This window comes from Symphodus melops, assembly GCF_947650265.1.
Source record: "Symphodus melops genome assembly, chromosome: 21".
In the NCBI taxonomy this organism is placed as follows: domain Eukaryota; kingdom Metazoa; phylum Chordata; class Actinopteri; order Labriformes; family Labridae; genus Symphodus; species Symphodus melops.
In genome coordinates, this window is record NC_136711.1 from 15,017,462 (window position 1) to 15,042,568 (window position 25,107).

The 25,107-nt window shown below is 44.3% G+C and overlaps 1 protein-coding gene across 5 annotated transcripts in view; it reads right to left on the reverse strand.

Annotated features, from left to right (window-relative positions):
* Positions 1–23,052, reverse strand: part of LOC306817436 (C-terminal-binding protein 2) — a 101,117-nt gene extending 78,065 nt beyond the window's left edge. For 2 of the 5 annotated variants that reach the window (XM_079334303.1, XM_079334297.1), the window contains exon 1: positions 22,606–23,052. The gene's annotated coding sequence lies outside the window, so the exon portion shown is untranslated. Of the gene's footprint in view, positions 1–1,370; positions 1,390–2,701; positions 2,721–10,831; positions 10,957–22,605 lie in introns of those variants that run through there. The other 3 variants (XM_079334301.1, XM_079334302.1, XM_079334300.1) reach the window with 3 other exon arrangements.
* Between the last annotated feature and the right edge of the window lie 2,055 nt (positions 23,053–25,107).

The window sequence follows — 25,107 nt, forward strand, 5'->3', positions numbered from 1 at the left end:
TGAGGTTGAGTCACGTCTCAGAACACACACACACACACACACAAACAAACACACACACACATCCACTCCTGAGTGTGAAGTAAATCAAACCGAGATTTTAAACTGGCAAAACAAGCAAGTGCCAACCAAATGCAACGGGAACATGTAATACAACTGGTCATTTAGCAACAGCTGTGAGCGGAAAAAAAAAAAAAAAGGTGAATGTCTGCAGGGAGGAGAAACACTTAAAATGCAGAGGAGTAACCCAGAGTGTCTCCTCTCCCCTCAGCCGAGAACACGCTCTTTACAGACGCCACCAAGCGTGGCAGAGCCAGTAAAGTATGGGATTTACATGAAGCGGTGTCAAGAATTGGTCGCCCTATTTGCTGTTTGAGAGAGGGAATAAACATCTGCCACCCCATTGATTTCGAGGGGTTAAAAAAAAAAAAAGGGAAGCTAATCTTTCCCTGGGCATATCCACACCGAGGCCTTCATCACCCGACGGCGGCTGCACGACAACTCACGAGACTTTCGCTGCCATGTGAAAGCTTAAGCCTGGAAAAGTCCCCCCCCCCTCTGTCTCCTCTCTACCTGTGATGTCTCCCCTTCACACGCAGGGAGGTGTGGCTCTTCTTGTCTCTGTCTCTCTCACTTCCCCCCCACCTTGCTGCCCCTCCCTCACACCCTCTCTCTCTCTCTCTCTCTTATTCCTCAGATCATTTCAAAGGGTTCACAGAGATCAAAGCTGCCCCCTTCTTTCAAAAAAAAAAAAATGGACAGGAATGGGGGGTGTATTTAGTTAATCATTTATTTGGAGAAGAAGGAGAAAAAAAAGGAAGAAGAAGAAGAACCCAGCCCTCCTTTTTCTGTCTTTCCAATATTTCCTTTTTTTTTTAAATATGCAAAGAAAATAAGCTAGTTGTCGTGTTGAGGCGATGGATGGGCAGGAGAAGCCCGGGTAATACGGTTCAGCTCGTGTACATATGATGGATTAACCCCTCGTGCACGTAGACTCCTCTCTTCGATGCTGTGTGCGTCTTGACAGACGGATAACTCATTCAACTCAATTTAAGGTTTTTTTTGAGCGCTGTTTAAAAAAAAAAAAAAAAGGTTTATTTACTGCTGGTGTTGCTCAGCAGCAAATAAACAATGCATCCGTCTTCTTGATCTGCACATTGTCTGCGAGATACATTACTACTGACAATGTGCTGCCATGCAAGTCACACATACTGTATGGAGCGATTACTTACAACATAACACAGCTCACATCCTGTGCCAGATCATGATTAGCGTCAAATGCATTCTTATGCGTAGGCGTGTGAGGCGAACACTCTGTCTTGCTCTCTTTTCCCGACACACACACAGAGACACACAAACAGCTCTCAGCTGACCGGCCTCCAGGAGTGTTGACCCTGTGAAAGGACTCCGTCACACTCCCTGCCCAGCAAATGGACTGAGGCCTGAGGCAGCTAATGGCATAATGAGCCCGCGGCAGCCTGGAGTGACATTAGTGGCCATGGGTGCAGGGAAGGACCTGGATGGAGCGAAAGCATGTTAACACACACACACACACACACACACACACACACACACACACACACACACACACACACACACACACACACACACACACACACACACACACACACACACACACACACACACACACACACACACACACACACACACACACACACACACACACACACACACACACACACACACACACACACACACACACACACACACACACACACACACACACACACAGGAAGGCTGATCTGTCCAAAGTCTCCATCATCCTGACACCGTCTCCTAGTTAGCCAGTGATGTGTGTGAGCCGAGTGTGAGCCGCCTGCTAAACACATCTCCAGGCATCAAGTTTTTTTTCCCCCCCCCCACAATATTTGCCACTCACTCTTCAGTCCAGGACAGATTTTAAGCAACTTAACTTCCGAGGAGCATTAGTCTTGTCTCAACATTTCAGGAAAGGTCGATGAAGGTGGTTAAAAGGTCTAATGAGCAATCTTTCACAAAAATCGAGGCAGTGAGAGTTTTCGACATGTCTTGAAAAACCAACAAAGTGTCAGCGCCCGGTAGATGCATTATTCAGGGATCAGATTCTCTGACAGCTGTGCTGCACGACAAATGACTGTCGAGGGATCACTTTAACCGAGCTCTCTCTACATTTGAACGGATGAGCACACCTTTCACTGTAAAAAACGTGTCTGTGAAGTTCCTCGATTAAAACAAACAAAAAAGCAAACCCTCAGTTCAGGCTGTTTCTGTCTGTAGCTTTAAAAGGTGAGTGAGCTGGAAGGGTTTGGTTGGCGCGTTCTTTCTTGCACCATGACCTATCATTATGGTGAGCGGAGAATAGTTACATACGCACTGAATAATCAATAAAGAGAAAAAACACATACCCTCGCCCAGAAGAGGTGCCACAAACAACACTTATAAACACTAATAAATTCCTCACAGTAGCTTTAAAGGGGACATATTATACCATTTTTTCACTTTTTCAAACAGTCCCATATGGTCTCAATGAAACATCTGTGCTGTGCTTTGGTTAAAACATAACATGAATCAAGCACTAGAGGAGGTTTGCGACCTTGTAGAAACCAGCTCTCTCAGAACGCTCCGTTTTGGTGTGCGTGTCTCTTTAAATGTGATGACACGCCCCTGAGTTTTCACTCCTCTGTAGAGAATAAAAATGGCTGACCTGTGCAAAAGTTTTGCTCGAGGCTCGGGGTGGATTCCATGGGAGGAGATACCAGGAGAGGAGAGGGGATTTTCCTACCAGAATCCAACTTGTGATGTCACAAACTGAGAAAAATGGAAACAGAGCATTTTTCTCTGTGTGGTAAGACTTAAGCAGACCACAACCAAAGCACCGGATGGATTTATTTCAAATCTTGTGGGTCAATAGACACTCAGGTTTCTCAAATAAATGTTCAAAAACCTTGTAAAAGTAGATTTTTCGTAATATGTCCCCTTTAAGTTGCAGATCAGAAGCGGACTATTTGAGCTTGTAAACCTCAAATTTGACGGCATCTCCAAAGCTCCACTGTAATCTCCATCCTCAGCAGTCAGCGAGAGTGAAGTGAGAGATAAAGGCTGAAAGGTTTGACAACCATCCCTACATGTCAGGCTCTATGCATCATGTGTGACTGAGTTGAAGTTGTGTATGAGAGGGGAGAGCATATTGTCCACCACAAGTCTCTGCAGAGCCCCTGCAGCATGTGGAAACAGAGCTGCCAGGATGTAGGTTAAAGGTTTCCCTCATCTTTCCCTCAACACTCCCTGACCTAGATGTGTGCATGCGCTGCTGTGGATATGAGCTGTGTGACTGTGCGCTGGGTGGTCCCGTCTGATTCGTCGTTGGCACTGGGTGTGAGCCAACGCTTTCTGCCCGATTCACCTGGGATGTTCTTACATCTTTCCGAGCTTTGGTTTTTCTGTTCGGACTGTCGAGTGGAGGCAATGAGAGCTGGACCCCACACAGGGAAGACGGAGAGAGAGAGGGAGAGAGAGCAAATTAAGCACAAAGAGACAAGAGGGAAGAGCACAGATGAGCCGTAGAGTCTAGTCGGTCAGGCAGAAGTGGGCCAAGCTGGTGTTGCACTCAGGAGATGACACACATACAGGCTACTCCAACTGACTGGGGACTGGCCTTTCAGTCTCTCTCATTCTCACCCACACAGGCACACTCACACAAAACCAACAGAGCCTGAGTCCCGTGGGTGCTCACGCTCCATGCTGATGCTGTGAAAAATACAGCTCAGACATCAAGCTGACTAAACAAGTAGAAGACGACTTTATATCAGGGGAGTGAGAGAGAGGAGATGGGCGCGACGGCACCGAGAGGGGCGACGCGAGTAAATCAAGCACTTCACTAACATAGCCCGACTCTTGCAACGCCATCGAGTTCGATGTGGTGCGATGGATTCACGCGTGTAGCAGCTGCTGCGCCGTGTTCGGGCATCTTTTGAACACAGATTAGGCCAGTGTGTTGGCCACACGAGTACAGCCGGTCTGCGGCTACGACCCCCGCGCTGCAGATTAGGCGGAACATCGGTACGACATCGAGGAACCAGAAAAGAAAACGTTTGGTATCAAGGTGATGATGTTTTAGCGGACTGAACATGCACATTAAGGGTGAAGTCACGTCTATTAATTGTCCAAACGACAGGAAAAATAATCCCCCATCTTCAGGTGACAAACTAAAGTCGGTAAGGAGAAATCAAATTGACCAAATCAGTAATTTTGTACTTAAAAAAAGGACAAATCAAAGCGCTATCTGAGGCTAACTGGAAAGGTATAACCCTGGTTGTTATCCTCCTGTATTTAGAGCATAAAAAATTGTGTTTTCAGTCTGATGCTAGCTGCAGAGAGCATAGAAACCGGTGAGGTATTGTGGTCGTTCAGTGCAGGGATCGCCTCTCAGGCACAGGTTAATGAAGCCTTCTAATGGCCGACCGTTTTGGGCCTGTGCAGGTTAATTATGGAGCAACACAGCGACAGGCAGCAAAGGCTGATTTCATGCAAAGCAGGCAGGTTAGAAAACTTGCTGTTAGCCCTCCACATGTCCACGGGAGGAGTGTGTTGAAAGGAGAGTGTGTGGACCAGCGTTGACAGTGATATCTGTGCTTCTCCACCGTGTTGAACCGACGGCTGCTATCTTTTTTGTCCTGTCGTCTGGTCTCTTTCTCTCTCTGATAAACAAAACGCCGATTTGGTCCGGGAGTGCCTAACTGCAGCTTTTTTTTTTTTGTTTTGTTTGCGTCCTTTATCGTAGCAGGGAGCTACTGAGCTGACATTTATCCATTTTTCATGAAGTGAGACTCGCATGTGGACCTGCTAAAAAAGAAAAATTGGTTTCCCTGTGGTACATAGATAGAAACCATAACAGCCTGCCAGATAAATCTCTCCAAGCATTAGATTCTGAAATGTATGTCCACACTCAAACCTCACTACATGAGAAAGTCAAGTTTGTAAATGAAACAACTGCAAAAAAAAAGTAATAATAAAAAAAATAATAAATTCAGATAACAGACTTGTTTAAACAACATGAGCTCTCAGATTGTTTTTTTGGTAAATTGAACTCTAAGTAGGCCCGGGCGGTAAAACGATAACTAATTATCGCTTCCGAGCAACGTGCACTGTGCATATGATTGTGAAATGTTCCAGTAGGCTTTGTTATGTTCTGACAATAAAGAATAATCCAACCACTATTAAGCACCGGATTCATTTTAAGGAGCAAAAAAAATCATCATTTCAATTTGAAAGAAACAATGATTTGACATTTATCGGGCTCATCATCGATTTATCGTGTGAAAGTTTTTCGTCGTATCCCCCTCCTTTACTGGAACTCCATCCTCTCAGGAAAGAAATGGATGCAAAGAGGTGTCACATAACAGCTTTAAGTGATATTTTACTGGAAAAAATATATATATTATATTTTACTGAAAAAAAATAAAAAATACATCAGAGCTGGTCAGAGAGCCCAGTCTTTAGACTGGGCCAGTTAGAGCGGCCCAGTCTAAAGATGGAAAAAAAGATATTCTCCCTCGATAATTCTCAAACCACTTCGGAACAGGATTGATCTTTCTCCAGTCCAGTGTGAAACATATTCTTCAGATTTAAATCCTCATAATCTGATAGGTCAGGAGGGTCATTTGTAAACACAGACCAGAGTGTTAGAACGCTTCCAATGAGGAAAATAAGAAGCTAATGAGAGACAGGAAAGAGTCTAATACTAAGTACAAAACCATGAAACTGATTTGTTTTAAAGTGAAAAACAATGTGCCATGGTATTGTAGTTTTTTTGCACCGGCAATTACATAATCCACTGTCATCTAACATGTCATGTTTGTTCAGTGTACAATGTAAGCCTGAGCAGGAACCTGATAAACAACACTGTGATACCACAACAACAAGGCAGCGTGGCCGCATTCCCAGCGATCATACGACGAGCCATAAAACGCTCCTCGCTTCGACCAATCCCTGGACGTTCACTCCTGGGTGGTGCAGCCAGAGATTGGTCCATCCAGGCCCTAATGGAGCTGACTGATCACATTTCACAACAGGGCCAACGCAGCCAGTCGAGCAGAACAGGGCAGAGCAGAGCGGGTGGCCCAGGGCCCAGAGGCCCACGATAAAGACCAAAGCATGGCGTGCTGTTGGCAGCCGGGCCGGCAGGGAGAAACCTTCACTACGCATAGAACTCTTTGAGACAAAGACGCTGGCTTCAAGTTGTAGCTTTGGGGCTTTTAAAAGCAAGTCTCCATTACAGATGGGTTTCTTAAAAGTTTACAGAAACACTAAATGAACGACTCAAGGGAGCGCAAGAAGAGGGGAAATCAACCGCTTTTCTTTAGCGCCAATGTGGTGCAGGATTAATGCAGTCAGAATTTATTGTGGTTAAAAGTCATGAGGTAAACCCTCCAATACCAGTGTGACTTAAAAAATATATCTATATTATTGAGGGAAAGCATTGATTGCTGGTATTTTGCTCCGCCTTAGAGATATGTTGGAGCTCCGTTACTCTTGAATGGAAAAGGAGCCAGTTGAGATGGTTCCTGCCTCCCTGTGGGGGTTTCCAGGCACGTTCAACAGGGAGGAAATCCCGGGGCAGACCCAGAGTTCACTCGAGGGATTACGCCGACATGGCTTGGGAACATCTCGGAATCCCCCAGAAGGACTTGGAAGACGTTCCTCGGGAGAAGGAAGTCTGGGTTGACTTGTTACGCTCGCTGCCACTGCAACCTCGGATAAGTGGAAGAAAATGGATGGATGGAATTTTGCTTTGACTGACATTACACTCTCTGCTATAGCATCACGCAATCTACCTTGTTTGGGCTGGAGCCTCCATCTCTTTATGGGATGACGTTCATTCAGAGTTGAGGGTTAGGTGAGGTATGCTCACTGGTAAGACTACCGGAAAAAAAAAGTGCCCCCCAGGACTGCATACAAAAACACACAAAAGGGATAATGACAAAATCGTCAACATATGTTTGGATGGATGGACTCCTATGAGTAACTGTTCACTACCAAACATGTTGCCCCTCAGTGCAATTCCGACCACCAGAACAAACAGTGCTTCCAGGCTCCTGGAGGGAAGGCACACTTTTCCACAAAGTAACAAACTTTTAACAGCTTCATTAAAAAAAACTAAATATACTTTTGGCTTTTACTTGCGGCAGTCATTCCCCTGTAAATGTACTGACAAATCCATTTACAAGCTTTAAAAGCTCCTTTCACCAGGTAGCACACAGAACACACTCTGAAAGCACACACACAAACACTGCAGTCACTTACACTGGAGAGAGTTCATACTATGGAATAAAGAGGGTTTTTTTGTTTTTTTTCCTGTAAGAGATAAGCAGATAAATGTTCTCAGCTGGATGCCGGGAGTCTGGCTGGTTTGTTTACCTAAGAAAATGGACCCAGACGCTGAAATTCAAATGAACCAGATCTAATGGAGACGCATCAGCAGCGAGCTTAAAAACAGACACTGTGGGCTAAAAAATAATAGACGTCAATCATCGCAGGGAAAGAGGTCCATGGCTTATTATGGATTTTTTTTTTTGCACATGGTGTCGCATCAAGTAAAAAAAGCTTTTCAGTAATCCATATACATACCATCCTGTATCTGTGTATGATGAAAACAATCTTCTGATGACCATCGTTTGTTCTTGTTTTTTTTAATTAGGGCCGGAATTTTGTAAACACAAAGCAATTAAAATATGTTATTGCAATTAACTCCCGTTCTTCAGTGCGGTCGCTTAACACGTTGGCAAAAAACATACGAGACATACATGTACAGTCACAGCAGGCGGTCTTTACCGAACAACATCAACCGCTTTGAGGCTACAAACAAACCTGAAGGTTGGCGGCCATAAAGTCTCACCTCAGCTCCTACCTTCTGTGCGACTCCATAAAGAATGAACAGGACAGTATATAAAGTGTGCAGCTTCACAAGAGAGGAGGATAGAAGCTGACACTACTGCTCCCGCTTTAAACCTACAACATTATTGAACATGATGTCAATGGCGGAAAGGTTAAAACGCAAGGAAACCACAACAGGGACAAGATGACCGTGTTCACATCTGTCAAGCTGCATCATTTCCATACACACACATGATTATTGGAGGACATACACTGACATGGTTTCCAGCTGAATATAATATATTTTACTACATGTCTACAGAGGTGAGAAACCTTGTTTGTTTTGGGGTTTTTTTGCATGACACCAATCTGTTTCATAACATTCAGTTTAAAAATGTTCCTCCAGCTAATCCTCCAATGAAAATACTCGGATAAAGTGAAGCTTTCATCTGTCACTTTCCTTCTGCAAACTGCTGTCTCCTTCCTGCACCGTGTTGTTCTTTGTAACGGCCTGGGTGAAAAGGAAAGAAGCCTTGAGATTGTACTGCTCAACCAGAACAATATATAACAACATATAACAAATGATGAAATGAAATACGTTTGCTTAACTTTAACACTACGTTTTAGAGTCAACAGTCATCAGGTTTCATTTCTTCTTGTGGCCACAGTTCACTTCAGACTGCATGGTAGTGCCCAGCTTAAATAAACAAAATGAAAGGTAGCCTAGTGGTCAGTAAACACTGCCTCACATGCAGAGGCTTTAGTCCTGGAGCCCGGGTACGAATCTGACCTGTGACTCCTCCCACATGTCATCCCCCCCCACACATTCTCTGATATCTGATCATTGACTGCCCTGTCACTAAAATAAAAGCATAAAAAGCAAACCAACCCAAACTGTAACCTTTCAATCTTCTCATTAGGGAACACAAAACGAGAGGCATGAAGACGTTCACGTCAGCTGTCAGGACTAGAAATGGATCATAAACGCATCATATCAGTACACTGAAAATAAATAAAATAAAGATCAATACAAGGATCAATCATCTTATTACAAAATGATTATCTGAACAAACCTGAGAGTCAGGAAGTGGCACAAGAACGACTGATATGCAAAGTCTGTTCAGAAGCGATGAGCTACATCTGAATGTCTGCTGCGCAACAAGTCCAGAAATATCTCAGACAATAGACAAATAAATAAACAAGGACTGATCGCCTCACAGCCGGTGCAATTCGGCCAAGAAAAATCAGAGCTCAGTTGCCAACTGGTGAGCGACACGAGGTCTTTTTGCCTTCTTATAAACCGAGTCATTTATTTATTCCCATCGACAAATTACACAACAAATGGATTTCAGATTTGTACAGCTTTAAATATTTGACAGCAGGAGATTCTTTTAATCTACAACATCCAGTCTTTTTTTTTTGGGGGGGGGGGGGGGGGGGGGGGGGGGGTGCACAGTGGGTGGCGTTCTTTTTAACAACAGGAAGCGATGACCCCGCGATGACGGAAGTGCGGGCTCTCCGCGGGAAGTCGCACGTTTCTCCGCGGCCCTTTCGGCCTCGCCTCCTCGTCGGTGATTAGAGGAACATCTGCAAACACAAGACAGCCCCTCTCTGCATTTCTTCTCATATTTTACACGCGCAAACTCCAGGAATCATTATCCAACATGAGCTCATCATTAGCACATTCATAATTCAGTGTAATGGATTATGTAATTGCTCCATTAATCAGGGAAGCCACCCCGGCATACTCTCCTATGCATTAGTTTAATTATGGGGAAATGCCTCTGTTTAAATAGATGCTGTGTTTGCAGAAGCACAGTTTGCAAAGTCTCTTTTTGGCACTGTGCGAACGACTGCACGGTGAGGTTTTTGAGAAGCGGCTTCGGCGATGTACAGCCTCCGGTCTTTGCAGACAGCTCTTCAATAAAAATGTGTCATGGCTGTGGGGGCCAAAATGAAGAAGTAGGCAAAAGGGCAAATGCCTTTAAGGAAGCGAGTTGTCAAAGCTCAGGCGTCACTTCAGTCACATAATTTATTGACGTTTGCAGGGAAGGCAGCGTCGGTGGGGGGGTGAATATTCCAGTTCCTGATCTGCGGCTGGAAGGAACGGATTAAGACACGTAGACGCGGAGGTATACTTGTCATCTGATTCCAGCTGCTGGCATGACTTGTGAGGACCTAATCCGGCGCTGTCATCAACTATTTGTCAAGGAAAAAGAGATACAAGGCCCTTCACCTCCTCCTCCTTCTTCTTCTTCTTCTTATCATTATTATTATTGGACGCTCTCCGTGTGAGAGTCTGGCTGCAGGCCTTTACTTTAAGCGACGTCTGACAATTATCAACAGGGGCACCTCGTACTAAAAAAAAAAAAAAAAAAAGGTCAGCGACAGGCCCCCTTTGCGCACTTATAAGTACATCCAGCGCTCGCAAGAAATAACAGCTTTTGTTGAAAGGAGCTGTTGTTACATAAGAGAAATCACTCAACATATGCAGCAATAAGTGCAGCACACTTATCAGTTATTTTCCCTGTCTGCTCTCCTCCCCCAGATTTCTTTCTTACCTCTGCCTTGTTCCTGCACTTGGACGGAAAGTGGGAGAAAATTAATATGTATTTTATGCTGCCACTGCATCTATATATATATATTTAAAGAGAGAGAGAGAGAGAGAGAGAGTCAAGCATAAACCTCAAATCCAAATAGGGCTTGAGTGATTGCTCCTTCAGTCTCTACCTACACAAAACAAACAACTAAATGGTTTGTGGTTACTGTCGAGATGTTGGCAAAGCTTCACAAGGCTTAAAGCCCACTGCCAATAACGCAGCCTGAGCCAAACAGGAAGACGGAGAGAGAGACGCACGAAGAATGAAACATGGCAGCGAAATGTTTTTTCCATTGTGAGAAATGCCTTGTTAAAAAAAAAAAAAAAAAAAAAAAAAAAAAAAAGGAGAGCTTACGTATTCACCTCGTACGAGTGACATTTAAATAAGCAGGAGCCATTCTCTTCCTCAATCCCTCGCCATCCCCGTCTCTGGATCCCTCTGTGCCGCTGTAATTCCAAGCTGTCACAAACAAATCCTCCACGGCGGACCTTTAAAAAAATGCCAGGTTCTGTCAAGAAAGGATGACGGCCTCCGACAATTCCAGCAATTCAAACATTGTGTCAGGGGATCATTTGTCCCCGAACCCGACAGCCACTCGACTCCAGATCTCAAAATGTTGCTCAATATTCAATCATGTGTTCATTTTGCTGCCCTGTTGTTTTTTTTCCCCTCCGTGTAGCAGGTTACACTTTCTCAGGACACGTGGAGAGGATTTTGCGTTCGAACACTGGACGAAATAATCCTTGGTCTAATTCAGCCTGAACAATCTGCATCGCCGTCCCGACACTTTGCCTCTTAAAATCAGAGCTTGGTCTCAGAGGATTCCCGCTCCGAAGTGTACAAACTGTTCTGCGCTTGTTTGACCTTGTTTTTCTTTCCTTTCCGGGCACGACTCGACCGCCGTGCACTCGACAACAACTGATCTGATGCACCTGGGAGCTGACGACAACAACTCCCACGTCAAGCTCCTCCCCTCTCTCGCTCTGGCTGCAGCCAGGACCGGCCTTCCTTTAAGTTAATGTTGAAGCAGTTAGAAATAAAGATGACTTTTTTCCACTCATCATTAGCGCTCGCTTCCCCTGAGCCCGGCTCGTATCATACGTCAACGTTGAAGAAAAATCCATCCCAACACTTTTCTATTGACTCCTACACACCGACTCAACAACTGATGAAATCATGACAATCAACAGAGACGGAGAAGACGTGCAGGATTTCACTTCCTGGTCTGAAACCACACAGGTGGAAGTATTCCTATGGAATGCTTCCGGTTGCGAAGGTGCAAGGATCTCAAAAGTGAAGCGTCCTCTTTTGCTTGAGGGGGCAAAACATTTGTTTTTTAATGCCCTTAAAATGCAACAGATTTCTCTGTGCGAGAGTGAACACGTGCTGCTGCATCGAGAGGAACACTTTAGGAAGGTGTGATTCACTGCTTCGTGTGCACATCCCGTGTGTGAACATCAGACGGCTTCGACTTTGAATACAAGCAGTGGTGAAACAAAAAGGAACCGAAACGAAAGATGCATCAGGATTGTGTGGCTTTATTGGAGAGATACAGTGGATATAGTCTTAAATCAGGAGAGGGGGGGGGGCATGTGGGATAGGAGCCTTGTAGAGTAAATAAAAGCACAAGACATGACTACACTGAGCTTGACCGAATGCAAATGCTGGACATTGAAATTTGGTTTATAAAAAGGGTCAAAAACATTCATAGGAGAGGGAAAAAAAATCTCATGCATATTTCTTCCTTCAATAGAGACACAAGCTGCTCTGAGAACTTGGCATAAATCAGACGCAACAATTTGGCGGCTATGCATTTAAATTCTACATAATTTTAATAACCTCTGGCACAAAGAAAGTTAACAAGAAACTGTTAGCAAGAGAGCGCAATCTCAAGAGTCACTTTGAGTGCCCTGAGTGTGAAGGAATGAGATGAGGGAGAGAGCAAGAGGAGCTAATCAACTCTTCCTCCTCAGTGGCATTTCATGCACTCTCCTGCCACCAGTTCAGTGTGCACAAAGGGCAGCGAGCGTCAATAAGTCAACACGCGGCTGCAGCAGGAGTGGATCCAGACGCCTCGGCAATGTGCAAGAGAAACAAGAGCAGCAAGGGGCTAAATTAATTTAATTTTGCAGATGAACTGCTGGAGGGATACTGACTGAGTGTCTCCAGTGAATGTGGTGTGCATACAGAGGGAAAAAAAAAAAAATCTATCTGACCCTCACAACAAGACCTGGTATGGATTGAGCTGCTAAATTTGCATTTCTTAAGACACAGCTCCTGAAAAAAAAAAAAAAAAAAAGCTGTCCTCTCGCTGCACCTTGTATAAGATGCTGAGCCAATAGAGGGTGGTGGGCGGGGAGAGGGAGGCAGAGAGGTTAGAGGAGAAAAGAGAGAGAGAGAAAAAAAAAGCTTCTTCTCTTCTGGCTTCTTCTTTTCGAAGAAGTTTGCTGTGCCATTTGGGTTTTTTTGTTTTTTGTTGTTTTTTTTAAGTGTATGCCATTGCAGCTGCACATCGTGTCCCCATGTCCAGGATGGTTCGAGGCTCTTTTTTTTTTTTAAAGTTTATTTTTCCTTTTCTCTCCTCCTCCTCCTTCTCATTTCCTTGCATCAGGCACAGGATCTGAGGCTTTAATATGGCTGCCAGTGAGGCAACAGCCATTTAATAACAATGCAATAGTTCCTCACAGCAGTAGTCCGGTGTCGCTCACACACCCCGCCGTGTGCAGATGGTACATTGTCTGTGCTTTTTTCGGGGAAAAGAAAAAAAAGATTCCCTTTTCTGAAAAATGTTCCCCTCTTTTCTCCAAACACACGCGCTGCCCTTTTTTTGTCAGAAACATTTAACCCTTTTCTTCTGAGAAAGGAAGCACAAGCAGTCTTTACTTCTGCCATCGTTGCTCTTGGCTTATTTGGTAAGAGGTCAGCTCAAGTGCCCACCCCGCGAGAGATGATCTGTTTGTGTTTATGTGTGTGTGTGGTTGTGTGTGTGTGTGTTTATGGATGATGGTAAGCTTTTTGCATGTGCCTCGCAGCCTCCCGCAGTGGGGGACATCTGGAGGAGGCGTTACCGTGTGCACACAGAAAAAAAAAAAGGGGGAGAAGAGTTCAGGCCTGAAATATCATCCTCGAAGGACATAACCGGCTTTCATTAACATACAAAAGGAAGTGTGTGTGTGTGTGTGTTGGGGGGGGAATATGGCGCCGGAGATTTACCGAAATCAACACGCCTAATGTTGCACATAAGCCAGTCACCTTGCCAAGTTCCCCTAAAACTCATTCTCCCCATCAGCGGACCCTCTTTCCCTCGAAGTCGCCGCTGAGAGCAATTAGGGCACATTTTGATGGAAATGACCGGTAATTCTGTGGAAGGAGCAACAATTTCGCGAGGTGGATGTTCATTACGAGCCAGCAGGGAAGAGCCTCTTCTTAATAGAGTGCCAGCCATAAGCATCCCTCATCATCGCGCTGGTTTGCCATTTGATCTCACCTCTGGGGGGGGGGGGGGGGGGGGTCTGCAGCGGGGCATCTTCATTCATTTCTTCTCCTTTCGCTTGTCTGTTTACTCGGTAATGGACTCTCTGCCCGGAGAGTTGTTAAAGAGGGGAACAAAGTGAAAGTGCTCCGACGCTCAGCTGAGGCCGTGATTAACGCCTGAATTAGAACACAACCTCCGGGTCACCTTCCTCTTTCACGCCGGAACCTGATTGGCTGTTTTTTTTTCTGTTGTTGTTGGTGAGCAACAACCTGAAACCGAAAACATGACGGTTAAAACGCCCGTCAATCTGCAACTGAACAACGTGCTGTAATTATAGGGGGGGGGACAAACACGACCGAACTGGGCGTTTTATGGCTTCGATTTGAAGCATCCTACTGATCACTGCACATTCAACTGTGTCCACCACTGTCTGCAAAGCCTTAGTTAGCTTTGCCCTAGTTCAGCCGTGTGTGTGTGTGTGTGTGTGTGTGTGTGTGTGTGTGTGTGTGTGTGTGTGTGTGTGTGTGTTTGTGTGCCATAGCTCCTGTCACAGGCAGTTTACAAGACGGGGAACGAGGGTTGCCATCTGTCCCACCTCGATGGGGTGCACAGAGGGACGTTTTGCACAGTTTTGGCATGCCTGACTTCCCCCTAATGCTGCACAAATGTTTACAGACGTTACATAAGCAGTAAGACCTTCACCAGGGTTTGAGAGGGGGCAGAAGTGAGACGGACGCAAGAGGACTAGAAAGAGCAAGAGAGATTAAAAAGTATTAGAGAGCAGACCTTGTCCTTTTTTTCTTTTCTTTTTTCTGATCTCCGGGCTCGTCTGCACTTTAAGGCAGACAATAACGCTACAGGGCTGCGTCGGTGTAAGGAGCACGTAGAAGGAAATAAAAAAATAAAATAAAAACTCCCAAGTCCAGCTGGACAACCTTTAAAGTGCAGACCCCACGCGGAGTGTTTTCACACCTTTGAGGCAGAACAGTACAACCCTGGAAGGATTTGACAGCTGCAAAATTACTCTAACGTCTGAAAGTCTTGGCAGGTAAAACATTTTTTTTTTTTTAAATCGCAATTTAGGCTGCAAGGTTTTTGCTAAGTGAGCCTGCTTTCAACAAAAAAAGGAGTAAAAGGTTGGAGACACAAAAGTAGCCAGGGACGCGGTTTTTGGCTGACGTCTCGCCAAACTTCCACATCAACATTCTTCTGAACTTTACAGAATGGTACACCGCAAGAAACAAACTAATAGTCTACATCTTTGGGCGGCAACGTTTAAGTTTTTTTTGTCATGACACAGTGAGTGCGTTTACATGGACTTGAGTATCCCGGTTTTTATCGGGGTTTTGTGCATGTAAACATCATATCCTGATTTCGCCAGTATCCCGGTATAGCGTCTGTAATAACAGACTCCAGGGATTTCATCTTTTACAGAACTTTAAAAAGTTGAGATTCAGAGAAGATGAAGAAATCAGAAAACCACAGTGGACGGCCGTGATCTTTGAGTCCTCCAACGACCCTGCGTTAAAAAAACAACAGACAATTCACTGCGTGGGCTTCAGGCACACCTCCAAAACAAGACGTTGCGTTTGGTCTGCTCAGCTCGAAACCCCTGATGATTACAGAGACTCAAACATTATTTAAGAGCTCAAAACCAATCTGGCCGAACCCGAGGGGGGAGGAAGAGGAAGAGGAAGAGGAAGAAGAAGAAGAAGATAAACCCAGATCGGGGTGCTAAGTTTTTTTCCTCACAGTGATAATACGACCCACAGGGACTTTAAACAGTTGAGGTAAACCGTTCCATGTTTGTTCAAGGAAACTCTCAGAGAGCTTTAACAGTATTTGATAACATTAAATATACAGGTTACTTCCTGGTTTTCCTGATACATGGGCCTATTGTTCATTGTTAACGCGAGGTGATTTCAGATCTTCGTCTTCGTCTTCGTTTGTTCAAGGAAACTCTCAGAGAGCTTTAACAGTATTTGATAACATTAAATATACAGGTTACTTCCTGGTTTTCCTGATACATGGGCCTATTGTTCATTGTTAACGCGAGGTGATTTCAGATCTTCGTCTTCGTGCCAGGTCATCCTCACTGCTGTCAACAAGTACAAGGCCTACTGATGGGGTCTAAGATTACAACACTGTGTGGCTGAGCTTGAAAGTGAAGCTGGTCGGTTTTTCCGAGAGTAGAAAATAACTCAAGAGTTATTTGGTGGGACGAACGGTTTAAAAAGGAAGCAAAAACCACCGCGGTCGTGTTGCTGGTTATTGGAAGTCCATTTCCTGCACAGCGGCAGAAGGGATTTGGAAGGAGGCGGTTGGAGATGGCATGAACTCAAACAGTGCCCTCCTTCATTGTTTGGTAAAAACACTAGGTGTCACACGAATCAACAGAAAGGAACCGAGACAACAGCAGCAAGTTGGTACAAAGGGGGTAAAAGGAAGAAATACACGGTAAGGCTGTCAAAAGGTTGAATCGTTCAAAAGCTCAACGTGTTCTAAATGATCCAGAGAATCCAAAAGTCCCAAAACTTTAAAGACACTACAGATCTTCGGTCATATTTTCAACCAATAGCTGATGAGAGCCAAGAGAGAAATCATTGTCTTAATGTGCATTAGCATCGACGCGCGTGCAGCTTCTTTACCACTGAGTATTGATCTCTGAGAACAACACTGCCTGCCTGAGAGAGAAGACATTTCTTTCTCATTCTGAGGAATGAAACTGGTCTGTGATCGGTTTTTTTGGAGCCACGCACGCGGCAGGTCAGACCGAGAGGATGTGTTGCGGCACGCTTCGACTTCGTGTCAGCAGCGTGACTCATCTGTTTCAATATCAGGGTGTCATAATGTCACGTGACAGTCGAAGGATTCTTTTCTCAAATATCACCAATCCACGGAAATCGTCCCTTTTTTTTCCTGTATTTAATAAAAGCTTAAAATACTCTTACAGCTGTTTGCTTTTTTTTTTTTTAAATCCAACTTTCTGTTTAGTATAATCTTGTCCTGTTTGTTGATTTCACTGTGAAGTCGTAATCTAAAGGCCCGGATCTGATCTGCACTAGTAGACACACTTTTCTATTTCAGTCCTGTTGTTGCGTGTCAGCTGTGAGTTTTCACTGAGAGTGATAGAAAGACAGCATGCACAGCGGGGAGCGAGCGCTACCAGTGATGCCCCCCCCCCCCCCCCCCCTTTAAGAAAAACATACAGCCCACTCACTCAGTACCTATACCGACCTATATCACTGATTTTATCACTTCCTCATATTGCACACATACCGTGGCTTCCGTCTGCTCCACCAAATGTCTCCACGTTAATGCTGCTGTGTGAAACGTACGCATATCTATGAAGACATCTGTATCACATAGAATTTGCAAGAAAAAAAAAAAAAAAAAAAAACGAGACAAGCCGGCAGATTCGTGAACCGTTCTGATATGCAGATACGTGTGTGTAAGCTGCAGCAGCCGTGTGATAAAGTGTCGAGGAGAAGGGGGAAGGAGAAAAAAAAGGCCGTCAGAGCAGCGAGAGATCCTGCCGCTGTTGTCATGGTGGTCCTTCTCCCTCCTTCATCGCCTGCCCTGCAATTAACGCTGCACACCCCCCCCCCCCCCCCCCCCATCCCCCCCACCCCACACACACACACACACACACATCCTGCGTTTGCACCTCCTATGTATTTATGTAAGCGGCTGTGCGAGAAAAAGCTAATTTTCTCAAACTGTTCAGCAGAAGGAGATCCTCCGAATTTGTATTCAGTGATGAGACGGGCTGCCGGGAATGATGGGGAATTTGTGAGCATGCATCACCTCCCATAATTCCACTTAGGCCGCCTGTAAACAGTTATAAATGCAAGGGGTAGTTACGGTAACCACCCCCTCCCCTTCACTTCCAACCCCCCCCCCCAACCCCAACCCCTCTGTTCTATGCTCTCATCAGGCGAACACATCTCCAAAGCAAAACCAAGGGCAGGAGAGGGGGAGATATTGCAAATCACATTACAGCACATGAAATTAATCCAGCCTCCCCAAACATTTGGCCTTCACACTGTTTAACCTTGAGGCGGATTTTTATACTCTCTTCATTCCCCCCCCACCATTCTCCACCTTCATCATATCCAAAAGAAGCCGCGCTGACATTACAACAATAGCCCTGCCGAGGTAATTATTCAACAGGATCCTTCACCGCGCCGATGATACGTTGTAATTTCATTTCACTTACGTCTGTTTCATAATGTAATACACAATGGGGGGGGGGGGGGGGCACTCCACGTCCCAGAAGACCACTTCCTCCTTAAGATAATAAAAAACCTTTTGTGCTTGCCTTTGAGAAATCCTTGGTGGATTATGCGAGTGGTGAGTCGGGGAGCGCACCAATTAATATGCATTAAATGAAAGAGTATTAAGTTGTAAGAAAATAATTAATAAGTCTAATTGCTGCGCTGCTCTCTGTTCGCCTCGCACGCGTTGTAGGCTACCTTAATGCTAACAGGAGGACGTTGCCGACAGGAAGAAAAGCACAAGAGTTACTTGACCTTTTACGTGGCGAAGAGGCGACGTGCTTCCACTTTACTAAACGGACGCCTCTCGCTCCCCTGAATGCAGAGCGGCGCAGGATAAAAGTCACAGAGTGGCTTTTTTACATCCGACCCCGATAAAAAACCTGCTGAAACGTTCCTGTCGGCGAGCCACCGCTAAACCCAAGTGAGATTTGAGAAGAAAAAAAACTTCCTCCGTTTGTGTTGGAGAACACTGTAGCTCTCTCACGCCAGGCCTATCGCTGCATCTTGTTCCTTTTTTGTACGGGAGCAGAGAAAAAGCGCAGACGCGGGGTTCCACTTTGTCCTCCTGATACCAGGCAAAAGACATTCACGGCTCCAATTATCCCTTCACCCCTGTGTAACTCCAGCAAAAAAAAAAAAAAAAAAACACACAAGCACTGCCGCCGTGGATGAAATTATAGCGGAAGTAGAGAAAGTGATGACAGGAGAGGGGGAAAAAAAATCTGATCCACACAGGCTCTTCAAGGTGCTTCAAAACAAGGACGCAGAAAGCCTCAGGAGAGGAAGGCTGAGAAACGGCAATGACGAACACAATGTTGCTCTCTGATATCTTTTCAACATATTGTGAAGGGTTAGTAGAGGAAGTTTCGGAGAGAACGGCTCCGGCTGAGTTCTGGCGCAGCAGCGACGGATACTCTTGTTTTACACTTGACCAAGACCGAGAGGAGTTACCTTGATCGGACCGATACGTTTATCACGACGCCCTCTCGCAAGCTAAATCAATCTCGCCTTTGGTTGGAGATAATGAGCAGGTTTCGCCGGGCGCTTCTAACGAACACCGCCGCTTCTGGTGGGGCTTCCGCAAGCTCAACACAGTCACATCATGCAGACACTTTTGAGGAAGAAAAAAAAAAAACTCTTCAGTCTTCAGAGACCAATTAAACACACATATTCAAACTGACCTAAAAGGAAGCGCAGTAGTTTTCACATACAGCTCTGACTACTTCTCATGGCTTCTCTTGCTTGTAGATTCATCCCTCAATTGGGTTTTTTTTTTCTTTTCTTTTCTTAACCGCCACAAACAAACAATCTCAGCAGAGTGGAAAGAATCTATCGCATCTCCACAGGATCAAACACTGTATAGAGACGGTGAAAAACAATTGGTTCGACTAATTTTTCCCAAAACAGGCGCTCACTCTCATTCAAAGGACGGGGAGCAGAGTCGAGAAGATCTGCAGCACAGCATGCAAACATTAACTGAACCTTATTAAAGAGCATGAGTGCTGCTTATTACATCATTATTGTTACGAGCTCTGCTGCAAGAGGACGAAAAAAAAAAAAAGCATGCTTTATGTGTTGCCTTTAAGATGCTGTTTCTATTGGATTGATTCAGATGTATCCGGCGTGATGTATGACGTGTAAAAGTTGGAAGTCACGCGACTGCAACTTGGTGCATTTTTCTGCCCATTTGAATGGAACAGGTTTCAGGTTCGAATGAATGATAGCTTCCTTTTACTTCAACTGATAAACGATTTGCTTTTGGAACTTGGGGGGGAGGAGAGGGGGGGAGTGAAAAACTTTAAAAAAGTGCATTTTCAGATAGCTTCTTTGACCAAAACAAAAACAAAAAAAAAAATGTTTGAAGAAATGAAAAGCAGCTCTTCCTCTCCTCTTGAGAAGTTGGAAAGAGCAAACGGTTGGCATTTAACTCAGTACATTAATCAGCTCTCAAATTGTAGATTCATTTTCTGCCAGTCGACTAATTTGAGCACTAAAACCTATTTTAAAAAAAAAAAAGAAAAAAAAGAAACTTGAACTTGAAAAGGAGAACTCCGAGGCAGCTCTTTTTTTCCCAGTCAGAATTTCATCTGTGACATTTTTTGGCTCCCACAGCCCAGCGGGTATGCAGCAGCGACTCTGAAACATGCTCCGTCTCGCTTCCACAGCACTTCCAGGGGGAAGCTTCTCCCATAAATCCCTCCTAATGGTTCGCCGGCGAGGGGAACTTTTTAACACAGAACTTAGCAGCCACTGTTATTCACCCGTACAGCCAAGAGTCTCTGGATGATGGATGGTAATAAATATTGCACGGGGCTAACAGAGGTCCCCTCAGAGACGTTCAATTGCCTTGAGTGATAGGGTGCTGCTCGGCAACGCGGGAGAGGATGGCAGAGGGCAGGCTCTTCACGCAGAGAACTAACTGAGTCTCTTCAATTTCCTCTGTGGAAATACGACAATCTCTGCTCTGAACGATAACACTGTCTCACAATGTGGGGGGAAAAAAGGCGCCAGAAAATACAGTGCTATCAACTTCTTTATGGCATCTACAGTGGACTGGGTTGATCGATCGACCTTCCATGTTAAGAGAAGCAACAGCGCTCGGTGTTGTGACCACTTGTGACTGGAGCAGTTTTAATTGAGCCCCCCCCCCCCCCCCCCAAACAAGGCAGCTCTGTCGTGCCAAGCTGCCCACCATCTTAACGGCTTCCTTGACAATGGCCCACAACGGAGCAGATGTCCAGGCTGCGCACATCTGTAGTGGCCTTATATTCCTGCAGGCACACACACACACACACACACACACGCCCCTTTCTCGTCCAATGCGTGCACATGGGCACCAATAAGACAGACAAAGAGCTGCTTTAACAAGGTCATCCTCAGTTCAGCATTGGAGAACACAAAAACTAATTCTCCTGTTGTAACAGTCGCTCCAGTGCGCTTAACTAACAGAAAAGTCCAAGTTCTCACTCGTTTAAAAAAAAAAAAAGTCGGCGCTGGACAAGGAGGATAAAAATCCTCAAGAAATAGAATGAATGACACTCTTTGTAACAATGAGTGATGAGGAATTAACAGAATCTTAGTTCTTCATTAATCCAACACTTGTCCTGTTGTCATCTTTCAGAGTGATCAGTGAATTAATTAGCCCAATAATGTGTAAGAATAACTGTGTGTGTAATTAACAAGTTAGCACGAGGCAATTAGCAGCTCATTTATATACTGCTGGCGCTCAACAGTGGCTGTAAGCTAAAGAAACACATCCCTAACAAATGTTTGACTTTACACGAGCAGAATCTTGAGTGAAAACATTAGTTTGGTTGCTATTAGGTAAATTAATTTTCCTGAGGGAGATGTGTCAAAGCGTCTAAGAGGGGGAATCACAGATATTAATACATTATTCTCCTCCAGTGGTTTTCAAAGTCCCACCCTGGGGTGTCTCCTTAAACAGGAGGTTTGGCTTGGTTATGTTTGGTGGTGGTGGGGGGGGAGGAATGCAAAACCTTTTTCCTTCCCCTCTTTGCTGACAAGTTTCTATCTCCACATGCAACAGATCTGCATCTCTTCATGGGAGGGGGGGGGGGGAGAACATGTCCTCAAAGCGTTTGATCCAACGCTTTTATTATTTCTGATGACAAAACAAAACTTTTCATCCGTTTCCTTAAAAAGCACAGCCAAAGGAAACCAATAAAGGCCAAAAGGTCAGTGATGTTGTGATGCAGCTTTCTGGTAGCAGATGGGCTTCATAGTCCAAGACTTGTGTTTTTAAAAACAAATAATCAAATATGATGCACGAGCTAAGCAGCAGCAATCAGTCTGGATCAGAAGATTACACACAATGACGTCTTGCACTATTTTGTGCACACACAAAAAAACAACTCATTGAGTCGAGTCAAGTGTGGGGTATTAAGAGGATTTATGAGCAAATAACCTCACTAGAAAGCGCAACACATACACACACACACAACTCCACAACCATTAGACACACTTCCTATTTTCTTTTAACAGAGAAACACTCCGTGCCGGCTCTCGTTGTGTGTAAAAAAAACAAGATAGTCTTCGAGTCTCTGCTGAATACCCTTGCAATAAACGCAAAGGTGAGAGATAGTTTATGGATATAGAGGTAAAACGCGTGATATTTGTGTCCACCCTTGACAGTTACACCTTGTTTTTTGGGTCAGAAATATGTCTCTACAACCCACCCCGGCCAGTCTCCCATCTTCATGGCGCAGTAAAAGGTGGACACACATGGTCAGAGCTGTGTATGCGGACCTGAACCCCCCCCCCCCCACCTCCCCCTCCGGTCGGGCAGCCCCAGCAACACATATCGCAAACTCTCATTTCCGAACAAAACATTGAATTGAACGTCGAGTAAATGCAGTCTTACCTGGAGGAATATTGTGGAAATTTCAAGTTGAGAAGCCGACTTTTTCTTTTTTAGGCACACGTCGTCGGCAGCGGCGTCGGCAGCATCATACGCTCCGGGGAGAAATGTTTCATGTGAAGATTTTTGGAGTAATTCAGATTCCACCTTATTTTAATCCTCCTTGCGCTCCTTTTAAAAAACACAGACAAGAAACGACCGAGTAACGTTGAAAAACGAGGGGACTGTCAGTGTGTTGTAAGGCTACCCGTCCTTGTTTATCAAAATACGGTCGAGCGTGAACGCCGAGTAGGTGTCTGTCTAACTGTTTCACTGCTTTATTTTCTCTCCCTCTCTCTCGCTCCCTTTCTCTTTGGCTCGAGTCACACTGTCTAACTCTCCTGTTCTACCAAGGCGGGGTCTTGGGTCGTTTAAACCAATGACATAAACCAAGTAGAAGAAAAAGTAGCCCCCTCCTCCTCCTCCTCCTTTTCTCATACACACACGCGCGCACACACGCGCACGCGCGCACACACACACCTTCTGCTCACATGGTTAGCCAAAAAAAAAAAAACGACGATGGAGTCAATGGGAGATCTTGTTTTATCCCAAGGATTGACCTACTTTTTTTTTTTTACGTTTTCAAATTCTGACCTATGAAAGATTATTGTGAGGGTCCGTAAAAACAAAACATAGTTATCCTGTAAAAGAGCAACACAGTCTCACTTACCCAACTCCTCCTAAATCCTAAATAATTGGGGTTTCATGTGCCAAAGCTTTAATGGCAATCTTTACAAAAACTATTTTTGGACCAGCACAATGAAAACTTTAAGTAGTATTACTTCATAGTTGTAGACATTATATCTGGTAGGCAACTAACAACAGGTCAAAGGGAGAATTACATATATACAGAGATATCACTAATCAAACGTATGAATCGTGTGAAGTGGTGTAAAAAGTTTAATTCTGGTCTTATCTCCCATTCCACATCCACTTTTACATCACTGAATTAAACAGGGTTACTCTGGCTGAACAAAGAAAACTTGGATGATGTGTCTGACAACAGACTGCTATCGACACTATTGGATCTCTGGGAGTTAAAGAGTGTGAACCAGAAACACAGCTAGTCTTCCTCTAATCACAACATATGCACCACTAGTATCACTTAGAGTTCTTTGACAAAATAGTTTTAACAGTCATCATCAACAAATATCAACTAAAGAAGGTTCAAGCAACACAAACACAATAAATTATTTATTTTTTGTAAGAAGGTGGAAACAGAAATCTCCTCCAAAACTGTATGGCCAGATTGTGATGACATATGCTTCTGTGTGCATGTACAGAATTTGGACAAACCATCTAATGTATACAATTTTTTAATTTTTTAAAAAAAAAGCAGAAATACAGCCCAGCACAGAAGGGATGGCTTCAAGTCCCGCCCTTTCTGCTACCCAAAACTTACATTTAACTCACCAATAAAACGTCAGCGCTCCATTAGCTTGGTTCAGTCCACAGCAGAACAAAACTGTAAGTAGGTTTGAAGCAGACACAATTATGTAAAGATCAATAACTCTAAAGTTAGTTAGTTTGTCCTCTGCGATTGTGTTGAGGACCCCTGCTAGAATTCGCTAACAGTGCTGTCAATTAAGTACTCACAGCAGCTCTTTTTTAGCATAAAAAATTACATTAAAACTAAACTTTTAAAAAAAAAGAACACCTGAACACACATCAGCAGGACAATAACTTATTATGATAACAGAAACCATGTTTGGGAAAAAAAAAAAAATCACATGTATTTTAATTTTATAGTTTGAACTATTTTCCTTCAGACAACGCGGAGGAGGCTGAGCTTCAGTCAGCAGAAGGAGCTTCATATTCATGGAGCTGTGTAGTCAATAGTAGTCAAGGTGTTAATCTATAAATAACAGTATGCCTCTTACAAATTCATCAGGTTTCTAAGCGCATGAACAAGTCTGGGGTTTTTGTCTGACATCTTTCGTATTGCAAGTATAATTAATGAATATGTTTTTCATCACATCATCACAATGAGAACAACTTTGGTGTAGGGCTTGTATTTGTAAGTAGAGATGTACTGTTTTTGAAAAATTTCGTGTACAGGGAGACAGAACATACATTTTACGAATCATTACTACCTGGTATTGATTTTGTTTGGAGTTCCTTTTGATATCTGGACTGGGAGGATTCTGGAGGTAGTAGCGCTGCCTCTGTAAGGTCAGACAATATCATTCTGAAATGTAGCCTGAATGTTCAACATGGTTTTCCCGTGCAGGATTTACCCAATGCATGACTTGACAGCACTTAAGGAGCAGATTTTTTGAATGCAAAGGGTCACGGATGATATCATAAAATAGATTTTTGCTGTCCTTACTTAGAACTTGTGCAAAGAAAAGGCATTGATTTTCTTCATTAAATCAATCTATGTAGGGTTTTTACATTCAGAAGAGTGGCCTTGCTTCCATTGTCTTTCTACATGTAATGTTCAGTCTAATTTCTGCACTTTGCGTG